Source organism: Triticum aestivum, chromosome 7A (assembly GCF_018294505.1).
Source record: "Triticum aestivum cultivar Chinese Spring chromosome 7A, IWGSC CS RefSeq v2.1, whole genome shotgun sequence".
Taxonomy (NCBI): Eukaryota; Viridiplantae; Streptophyta; class Magnoliopsida; order Poales; family Poaceae; genus Triticum; species Triticum aestivum.
Genome location: NC_057812.1, coordinates 42,172,074 through 42,183,693, shown reverse-complemented (window position 1 = coordinate 42,183,693; position 11,620 = coordinate 42,172,074). Strand labels below are relative to the sequence as shown.

The 11,620-nt window shown below is 43.9% G+C and overlaps 1 long non-coding RNA gene across 2 annotated transcripts; it reads right to left on the bottom strand.

Annotated features, from left to right (window-relative positions):
- Positions 1-381: 381 nt before the first annotated feature.
- Positions 382-3,956, bottom strand: LOC123150548 (uncharacterized). Of its 2 annotated transcripts, none has more exons than XR_006475189.1 (4): positions 3,428-3,956; positions 3,242-3,358; positions 1,376-2,188; positions 382-690 (listed from the first exon to the last, which is right to left on the bottom strand). It is a non-coding gene; the product is annotated as an uncharacterized lncRNA (long non-coding RNA). The 2 variants fall into 2 exon arrangements; XR_006475188.1 differs by having other exon boundaries at positions 1,376-1,512; positions 3,428-3,927.
- Between the last annotated feature and the right edge of the window lie 7,664 nt (positions 3,957-11,620).

The window sequence follows — 11,620 nt, the reverse complement described above, 5'->3', positions numbered from 1 at the left end:
ACCATAATGCCATCCTTGACGGATATGTGAGACCGTCATGGATTCATGACAGTTTTTTCCCGTCATGCATGGCACTTAACTGACATGCTCATAACGGCGTTAACATGTCTCCATGTCATCATTTGACATGGATCTGACGTGGCAGCCCATAAACTAAGCAGCCCAATTATAATTTCGGCCCATTATTTTTCATTACCTACCGCCATGTAGTAGTCGGCCCAATTGGAATTTCAGCCCATTAAATGTCAAATCTGTCCAAGGCCAACTAATTTCAGCCCTCTACATTAGCCCATGTTGCATTTCTCTTGGTCCATGATTTTTTAATTTAAGCCAATATTTTTTTTATAGAAAATACATGCTATGTAATTAAATAAAAGGAAATCACCAGAAAAATAACAATTTATGCAAAAGGAAAAAAGTCCACAAAAACGCAAAATTACACACATGTCGAGACGATACCATGTGCTGGAGCAAAAACACAAGAAACTTCAATCTACAAACAAGTGCCAAACAAGTGCTAGAGAACACCCTATGCTACTTTGCAGCCACTGCCTCCCAACGCTCAACAGACAGCAACCAGGGGTCATTCCCATGCCTTCCCGGACACAGACCAGCCATCCCCGCCGACATCACCGAAGGAAGTCACCATATCACCTCAACCTATGCTCCCAAGGACCGGTGCGACGTTGCCTGCACATAGAAAAATTGTAAGACTAACTCAAAAGTATGGGTTTAAGCATGGGTTTTCGTACATACACAAAACTGTACCAAAGGTAAAGTGAACCATGCATGTTAGCTTCAAATAATGGTATTTTTACTGTGACGACAATGCAGCACAAGCTAGCAACCAACAATGTTTTCAGGATAACATAACATCATGTTTGAAATATCAAACATCAAAAGAAACAAAAGCACGGAAATGGATGATAAAGGTCCTGGTACATATATTCTTTCCCTTTCTTAATTTCACAACACACATACAGTCGCAATAAAGAGCAAATCAGTTCCATGGTTTGGTTCTACATATAGGTTGGTAAAAAAGGGCTAGTCAATGCAAAAGGGTCCAATCAGTTAGCTAGTCATTCATAAAGTACAATCATGTGAAAAAAGAAAAAGAAGAATAACAAGCGGCCTGCCAATGATGGATATAGTATTATGAGATCTGAGATGTTCATGAAAATAACAGAAAATGATAAAATTGGACCTGATTAAGACCATAGTGAAATCCAATGATGGACAGAAAGAAAATCAATCTTACTATAGCGAGTTCCCTATTGAGTTGAGATGATTCCATAGAAACAAATCATGTAACCACCAGCCAGATCAAACATTTATGGATAGGGAGAAAGCGGCAGCTTTCGTGCCGCTACTGTACCTTGGATGCGCAGCATTGGATGGGGATCACGAGCACACAGCCGCACCTGTACCCAGTTCCATGGGACCTTGAGAACATGTACCGATTGTTGGCCGCCATCCTCCCTGTGGTTTGGCCTCAAGAGATTTCTTCCACCTCTTTAGAAACCAAAAAATGAAATGCAAGATCAGATCACAATTGTACGGATGGAAAAAAATATAGTCAATGTAACCTGTGTGCCAAGTTGAAGGAAAATATAAGAATAAATTGCAATGTTTATTTCTCACCAAAAAATAACAAGAAAAGATATCTAGTCAGTCCAATTTACCAAAATCTGGACGGTAACATTCTGAGTATTTAAGTGAAGATGTAGCAGGCAATCAAATGAATATATGGTGAAGGTGGATAAAATGAGGCAATCAACAACTTAGGCATGGGGTCCCATCCGTCGATGGAGATCATCTGCTGCTCCAAATCAAACAAACAAACAAATATGTTTAGCCCACCAAGAATGGGAGCACTAACCAAACAGCCCCTATCCAGTAGCAATTTTTGGCAGTGACAGGTCAGCTAGATGAGTTAAAAGGTGAGAAATATGAATATTTTGTGTAAGGTAAACATAAAAACTTTTTTGGTAGGACTAAAGAGCTCTTGAATGTTCTGAAGCGCAAAGAATTAGCTATACTACCCAGTAGGACTAGCGTCCGGCAAGCATTGACATGACACGTATGTCATTAACAAAATGATAAGAGTATCAGGATCATGACGCTTTTACTGAAGTGGAATGTTTCTTCTTTCTGCTTTGTGGCTATTCTAAATAACCCCCTTCAAAACCTGAAGAAGAATAAAAAGCTAGTAAGGAGAAAATGCAGCAAACCAAGATGGCTTGGTCAAACGCTTCAACTAAAATCTAGTTGGGCTGGAATTTAAATGCAGTATGTACACATTGCTTGCACATGTCAAATGAGCGATGAATGGATTATTTTTGCAGCACAGAAAGCAAACACTCTATTCACAACAGAAGAAATTCTGGTTTTACACAAGTAATGGTTAAAGGTTGAAAGTTCAGTGGCACGGCTAATATAATAGTAAAAAAATACGCCAATTGTGGAATCAAATTGGCAGCAAGATTTTTTCATACTTGGGCATGGAGAGCTCTATATAAATTTAACCAAGAAAATGGATCAATCTGACCTAAGCAGGACCAACCCGAAACCATGGTAAAAAAACTTGAAGCTAGCTCGGTTGATAAATTTGTTACGGCTAAAACAAAATAGAAGCAAGGCCTGCACCATCCATCTCTCTCTCTGAAACCAACCACCCATGCATGTACAAAGTAAACTGGAACCAAGTCCAAGCTACTCCATGGATATGATAGGATCAGATTGGACCAAAGCAAACTAGTTTGCTAGCTAGGCAGGAGCGGTGGCGGAGCGTGACAAAAAATCAAGAGGGGGGCAAATTTTAGAATAATAGCAAAATATACATGAAACATGGCAGCTCGGCTCATCGACAGTCGGTGGCGTGCAATAGTGTGCGACGCTGGCTCGGCGGTTGTGCGGCACTTAGCAGTCCAAACCAAAAATGGAAAAACAAGATTGAGGAATTGCATGGACTACTTAGTAATCAAATTATCACAGATGAAAAGCATGGAGGCAAGCCGTGGAGACTTTTGACCGACAGAGCTTCACGTACCGGAAGTACGTGCATACAAAATCAATCAAGCTAGCTATGCACCTATGTGATGCGGCACACTAGAACGCTTAGTATTCATGGTTCAAAGAAAATTGCACTTTTGGAAGGGGGGCCATGTCCCAGGCTCCGCGAGTGGGCAAGGGGGAGGTAAACTAAAATGCTGCAAAGAGGAAGGAAGGGTCTTCATCTTACCACCACGGTGGTGCAGGGGCGCCAGATATGGCTGGCCGTGGCAGATCTGAAGAAACAGTGGGAGAAGGGAGGCCTTACTTGCTCCATTGCGGCGTCCCTGCATCTATTGAGCTGCAGCTGCGTGGCGAAGGAAATCAGGGAAGGAGATCAAATCAAGTCGAATTGAAAAGATGGGCAAGGGCTGACCTTGAAGCGCAACCATGTGTGTGCTCACTCAGCTCTCATAGCCTCCATCCATGGATGGTCGATCTGGAAGGGGAGGAAGCAGCCTCCCACGTTGACATCCATAATGGAATCCTTGACGAAGCCCTCTTCTCAGTCATGGGAGAAAGATGGATAGAGAGGGAGAGGACGCCGGTTGTTGCCGTGGTGGATCTGACCGCTGCCCGACCCGCAGTATCGGCACCGGCGTCGCGTGCACTAGGTTCGCCTTCAGGGTCGTCCCCGCCTTCGGGAACGAGGCTATCGTCGCAGCGGTTGCGGGATCTTCCCCTAGAAGATGGCCATGGATGGGGAGGTGGCGGCGGCCATGGATGGGGAGGGTTGGGGATCTGGAAACAGTGAGACCAGGGGAGTCGGGGCTGACAAAGGAGATGGAAGAAGCCGATCGAGATCTACAGAGGAGTCGGGAAGGATGGAGTTGATTGCTTGCCGTTGGATCACAGAAGAGGAGATGGTCTGGATTTGCGATCCGTGGGACGACTAGCTCAACCAATCACAACACGAGTTTTCCCTCACGCTGGATTGCCACATAAGCGCATCCATCCATGACGATCCTAATGGTATATAAGAACAAAAAATATAGGCTTCGTGAGTCGACTCGTGACGGTTTTCGTGACGGTCCCTGTTTATTTGTCATAATGGGGCTACCGGGTTGGGGGGGCCATCCTCATGTTGCGTATATGTGATGGATTTTGCGACGAACCTGATAAACCGTCATAATTTGTGACAGTTTTTGGAAACGTCACCAGAAATCTGTCATGGATTAACAGGTTTTTTGTAGTGTTTGTACAACCCTAGTCCCCTCCGGTGTCTATGTAAACCGGAGGGCTTAGTCTGAAGGACAAGATATAGTCATACAGGCTAGAATTCTAAGGTTTTAGCCATTACGATCTCATGGTAGATCAACTCTTGTAATACTCATATTCAGCAAGATCAATCAAGTAGGAAGTAGGGTATTACCTCCATAGAGAGGGCCCGAACCTAGGTAAACATCGTGTCCCCTGTCTCCTGTTACCATCGACCTTAGACACACAGTTCAAGACCCCCTACCTGAGATCCGCCGGTTTTTACACCGACAACAACCATGTTGGGGGACATGTAGTTACGGCCGGGTACGTCGCTTGCAGTTGCGGGGATATTGTCGGACTTGCAACTGGCCCACCCCCTTTAGCGGCGCCCCCTCCGACAGAACAAAAAAGTCCAGTTGTGGCCGAGGTAGAAGACATGCAATTGCCGTCGGGTGCCACACTTGCAGTTCCATTCCTAGTTTCGGACATGCAACTGGCCCGCCCCCTCTCCCACCGCCCCTCCGACAAAACAAAGGTCGAGTTGCAACCATGTTGAGGTACATGCAGTTGCGGCCGGGTCCGGCGCTTGCCGTTGCGGGGATGTTGTCGGGCTTGCAACTGGCCCACCCCTCTACCGGCACACCCCCTGACGATGACATGTACCTAGGGTAGGGTCTTAGGCCGGAATTAGACGGCCTACCCAAGGACACTACCTTAGAGCCCAAGGCCTACAAAGTTCAACAGAAGATATCAACTTAAATCATCCTGAAGTGCAATCCACTCGACGAACGATTCCACTCGGATATCCCAATTCCACTCGACCATGGTAAATTCACTCGACCATACAAGAGACCCACTCGGAGTACAGAAGGCCTAAAGTCACCTCGGGATGGCAACGGCCAGGCATTCACTCCGTTGCCATAAAGATCATTAACTGCTGCTACCTCTTGAGCATTGCGTTGATTTTCCCTTGAAGAGGAAAGGGTGATGCAGTAAAGAAGCGTAAGTATTTCTCTCAGTTTTTGAGAACCAAGGTATCAATCCAGTAGGAGACCACGCTCAAGTCCCTCGCACCTACACAAACAAATAAGAACCTCGCAACCAACGTGATAAAGGGGTTGTCAATCCCTTCACGGTCACATATGAGAGTGAGATCTGATAGATATGATATGATAATATTTTGGTATTTTTATGATAAAGATGCAAAGTAAAATAAACGCAATAAAAATAACTAAGTGTTGGAGGATTAATATGATGGAGAATAGAACCGGGGGCCATAGGTTTCACTAGTGGCTTCTCTCAAGATAGCATAAGTATTACGGTGGGTGAACAAATTACTGTCGAGCAATTGATAGAATTGAGCATAGTTATGAGAATATCTAGGTATGATCATGTGTATAGGCATCACGTCCGTGACAAGTAGACCGACTCCTGCCTGCATCTACTACTATTACTCCACACATCGACCGCTATCCAGTATGCATCTAGAGTATTAAGTTCATAAGAACAGAGTAACGCTTGAAGCAAGATGAAATGATGTAGAGGGATAAACTCATGCAATATGATATAAACCCCATCTTGTTATCCTAGATGGCAACAATACAATACGTGTCGTTTCCCTTACTGTCACTGGGATCGAGCACCGCATGATTAAACCCAAAGCTAAGCACTTCTCCCATTGCAAGAAAGATCAATCTAATAGGCCAAACCAAACTGATAATTCGAAGAGACTTGCAAAGATAACCAATCATACATAAAAGAATTTAGAGAAGATCAAATATTGTTCATAGATAAACTTGATCATAAACCCACAATTCATCGGTCCCGACAAACACACCGCAAAAGAAGATTAGTCCCATCTCCGGCATGACCCGGTACTAAAGGGGGTGCGCAGCCAGGCGAGGGGCGCAGAAGTTTAGTCCCACCTCGCTAGTTGAGGAGCGCCAAGACCAGTTTATAAGCCCCAGGGCGGGCACTGCATTGCGCTCCTCTCAAAAGCAGGCCTTCTGGACCTACCTCTCCTACTCTGCTTGTGGGCCTACTGGGCTTGCGGGCCTGCATCCTGGCCCAACTACAGGTTGGGTTTCTAGTCGTATGCAGGCCGCTCTGGCCCCGTAGGTGGGCTTTTTTATTTTCTTATTTTTTTGCTTTATTTATTTTTGAGTTGTTTTTTGCTGTATTTAGAGTTTCTTTGTGAATATTTTTGCTTTAGGTACAAAAAATTACAAACTTTCTGTTACTGCCAGTAGTTTTCAAACTTGAATAGTTTAAATTTTGAATTATTTGAAATTTGTGTGAATCACTAGTTTGTGAATAACTTAACTTTGAAAATAGGTTTTTAAGTGATTCTTTTTTCTTATGTTTGTTATTAATGTGTTTTATCATTATATTCAATTTGGTAATGCTTAGGTTATTTAAAAATGAAATGCCTTTGTAACAGATGAGTTTTCGTCCGACATCCTGATACTTCGAAAGAGATTGTCCATTTTGTACATGAAGTGCATCCAGTTTTTGCGGTAACCCTCTATGATTTTTTCCACATGCTATGTGGGTGAAATTATGATACCATGCCAACTTTCAACCTTTTCTGAGTTCATTTGAAATGCTTTTCAATTTCAGGGTCATTTAGCTGAAAAATCAGTAAATGCATGAAAGAATTTGTTTGCACATAAAATTTCTTCGCGTTTCAAATGCCAAAACACATAACTACCCTAACTATTACAGAGACTCCCTCCTGGGTGTGAAACACAGAAGAAAGTGATGATAGTGAAGCCGATCACATCCCAGATCTTTGGGTGTGAAAATTTTTCTTCGCGTGTGTCCTTTTGCGCTGTAGCCATGGAAAATCTTCATCATTTAACTGGATGCTCGGGTCAATATTCACTGTGAATGGAGCAATTTCATCAAACTTTTCATAATCTTCTGACATGTCAGTCTTGTCATCCACTCCCATGATGTTTCCCTTCCCAGAAAGAACTATGTGGCGCTTTGGCTCATCGTATGATGCATTAGCTTCCTTATCTTTTCTTTTTCTCGGCTTGGTAGACACGTCCTTCACATAGAAAACCTGTGCCACATCATTGGCTAGGATGAATGGTTCTTCTGCATACGCAAGATTGTTGAGATCCACTGTTGTCATTCTGTACTGCGGGTCTTCCGTTACCCCGCCTCATATCATATTGACCCATTTGCACCGAAACAAAGGGACCTTCAAACCACGTCCATAGTCAAGTTCCCATATGTCCTCTATGTAACCATAATATGTTTCCTTTCTCGTCTTGGTTGTTGCATCAAAGCGAACACCACTGTTTTGGTTGGTGCTCTTCTTATCTTGGGCGATCGTGTAAAATGTATTACCATTTATCTCGTACCCTTTGAAAGTCATTATATTCGAAGATGTTAACTGGGACAGCGAGTACATGTCATCTTCAATAGAGGCGTGATGCAGGGTACGTGTATGCAACCAGCCGGCGAAACTCCTGGTTTGTTCACGTGTAATCCAGTCATCAGACCGCTCCGGGTGTTTGGAGCATAGAAAATTCTTATGTTCGTCCATATACGAAGCCACTAAGGTGGAATTCTGTAGAACTGTGTAGTGTGCTTTAGTGAGAGAATGTCTGTCCATACATATTAGTTGATTCCCTCCTAGCGTGCCTTTTCCCTCCAGTCTGCCCTTATGCCGCGATTCAGGAACATCAATCGGCTTAAGGTCAGGAATAAAGTCAATACAAAACTCAATGGCCTCCTCATTGTCATGGCCCTTGGAGATGCTTCCTTCTAGCCTAGCATGGTTATGAACATATTTCTTTAAGACTCCCATGAACCTCTCAAAGGGGAACATATTGTGTAGAAATACATGACCCAAAATGTTAACCTCTTCGCATAGGTGAACTAGGACGTGTGTCATGATGTTGAAGAAGGATGGTGGGAACACCAACTCGAAACTGACAAGACATTGCACCAAATCATTCTCTAACCTTGGTATGATTTCTGGATCGATTACCTTCTGAGAGATTGCATTGAGGAATGCACATAGCTTCACAATGGCTAATCGAATGTTATCCGGTAGAAGCCCCTTCAATGCAACCGGAAGCAGTTGCATCATAATCATGTGGCAGTCATGAGACTTTAGGTTCTGGAACTTTTTCTCTGCCATGTTTATTATTCCCTTTATATTCGACGAGAAGCCAGACGGTACCTTAATACTGAGAAGGCATTCAAAGAAGATTTCTTTCTCTTCTTTGGTAAGAGCGTAACTGGCATGACCGTGATGTATGCCGTCTTTTCCGTGCATATGTTGCTGGTCCTCCCGTGCCTCAGGTGTATCTTTTGTCTTCCCATACACGCCCAAGAAGCCAAGTAGGGTCACGCAAAGATTCTTTGTCACATGCATCACGTCGATTGCGGAGCGGACCTCTAGGTCTTTCCAATATGGCAGGTCCCAAAATATAGATTTCTTCTTCCACATGGGTGCGCGTCTATCAGCGTCATTCGGAACAGGTTGTCCGCCAGGACCCTTTCCAAAGACTACCTTCAAATCCTTGACCATATCATGTACATCAGCACCAGTACGGTGGCGAGGCTTCGTCCGATGATCTGCCTCACCTTTGAAATGCTTGCCTGCCTTTCTTACGGGATGCCTGCTCGGAAGAAATCGACGATGTCCCAGGTACATATTTTCCTACAATTGTCCAAATATATATTGTCAGTATCATCCAAACAGTGCATGCATGCATGGTATCCCTTGTTTGTTTGTCCTGAAAGGTTACTGAGAGCAGCCCAATCATTGATGGTCACGAACAGCAATGCCTTTAGGTCAAATTCTTCCCGCATGTGCTCGTCCCACGCACGTACACCTGTTCCATTCAACAGTTGTAAGAGTTCTTCAACTAATGGCCTTAGGTACACATCAATGTCGTTGCAGGGTTGCTTAGGGCCTTGCATGAGCACTGGCATCATAATGAACTTCCGCTTCATGCACAACCAAGGAGGAAGGTTATACAAACATAGAGTCACAGGCCAAGTGTTGTGGTTGCTGCTTTGCTCCCAAAAAGGATTAAAGCCATCTGCGCTTAGATCAAACCATACTTTCCTTGCATCATCTGCAAACTCCTTCCCGTACTTTCTCTCAACTTCTCTCCACTGAGACCCATCAGCGGGTACTCTCAACTCTCTGTCTTTCTTACGGTCTTCTCTATGCCATCGCATCACCTTGGCATGCTCTTTGTTTTGGAACAAACGTTTCAACCGTGTTATTATAGGAGCATACCAGATAACCTTGGTAGGAATCTTCTTCCTGGGGCGCTCGCCCTCGACATCACCAGGGTCATCGCGGCTGATCTTATAGCTCAATGCACTGCATACCAGGCAAGCGTTCAAATCCTCGTACTCACTGCGGTAGAGGATGCAGTCATTAGGGTATGCATGTATCTTCTGCACATCTAACCCTAGAGGGTAGACAACCTTCTTTGCTTCGTACGTACTCTCGGGCAATTCATTGTCCTTTGGAAGCATATTCTTTATCATTACCAGCAACTTTCCAAATCCCTTGTCAGATACACCATTCTCTGCCTTCGATTGCAGCAATTCCAGTGTGGTGCCCAACTTTTCTTGTCAGCTTCGCAATTCGGGTACAACAATTTCTTGTGATCCTCTAACATGCGCTGCAACTTTTTCTTCTCCAAATCACTTGCGCAGTTTATCTTTGTATCGGCAATGGCCAGGACCTAGATCATCAGCGGGCTCATCTGATGCCTCTTCTTCAGCTTCTTCCCGCATTGCCGGCTCAGCTTCTTCCCCCATTGTTGTATCATCGTATTCAGGGAACCCATGGCCAGGATAGCTGTCGTCGTCCTCTTCTTCTTCATTGTCTTCCATCATAACCCCTCTTTCTCCGTGCTTGGTCCAAACATTATAGTGGGGCATGAAACCGGACATAAACAGGTGGACGTGAATGGTTCTTGACATAGAGTAATTGTGATCATTCTTACAGACAGCACATGGACAAGGCATAAAACCATCCGCCCGCTTGTTTGCCTCAGCCGCAAGCAGAAAAGTTTGCATGCCATTAATGAACTCGGGAGAGCATCGGTCATCATACATCCATTGTCGGCTCATCTTCATTACACAACACCGAAAAGACCAAATTAATACAAGTTCATACATAAAGTTAATACAACACTTAAATGCAACAAACAAATAACTCTCCAACTAAAGCATTTAAATGCAACAACAAATGCAATCAAGATCGCAACTAAGGTAACAATTGATCCAACAGCATAATGATACCAAGCCTCACTATCAATGGCATATTTTCTAATCTTTCTAATCTTCAAGCGCATTTTCTCCATATTGATCTTGTGATCATCGACGACATCGGCAACATGCAACTCCAATTCCATCTTCTCCCCCTCAATTCTTTTCAATTTTTCTTTCAAATACTCGTTTTCTCTTTTAACTAAATTTAACCTCTCGACAATAGGGTCGGTTGGAATTTCCGGTTCACAAACCTCCTAGATAAAAATATCTATGTCAAGTTGATGGGCATAATAATTTGTCATAAACACGAAATACAACAACTAGTTTTAAAAGAGAATATACCACATCCGAATCATAACAAGGACGAGGGCCGACGGGGAGGGATATCAAAACCATGTCACTATGTATAACAAACAACGTACGGGTAATATAACTATACGAGTAGCTATATATCCAAATCACACAAAACATCAATTTGGTAATGTAAAACATACATGAACAAGAGGCTCACACAAGGTGGTGCCGGCGACGGGACGTGCGGGCGATCGACGGTTGTTACGACGGAGATTTAGAAGGCACTAAGTAAACCACACCTACATATGCAAACTAAGTGCTATTTTTGACTTCAAATTGCATATAAATCAAATACTATCACATATCTTTCCTCCCAAATTACTAAACTCATAAATTAATCACTATACAAAGCATTGCAAGAGTTAATCTAGCAATGAGAGATGAAAGGACAAAGTTGCTAACCTTTGTGATCATTTGAATGGATGGGGGCCTTCAAATCTTGACAATTTTTGGGCAAAATGTGTGATGAGCTCGAGAGGAAGAGGGGAAGAACAGAGAGGAGAGGGGAAAGGGGAAGAACAGGGCGAGCTCGGGTGGACGAACGGTTTATGAACGGCGACCTTTAGCACCGGTTCGTGCCACAAACCGGTACTAAAGGTCCTGGAGGGCCCCCGGACTGACAACATCCTGCCACCACTCACTTTAGTACCGGTCCGTGGCACGAACCGGTGCTAAAGGTTAGCCACGAACCGGTACTAATGAGAGCGGCCGGCTAGCCGTTGGAACCGGCACTAATGCACACATTAGTGCCGGCTCA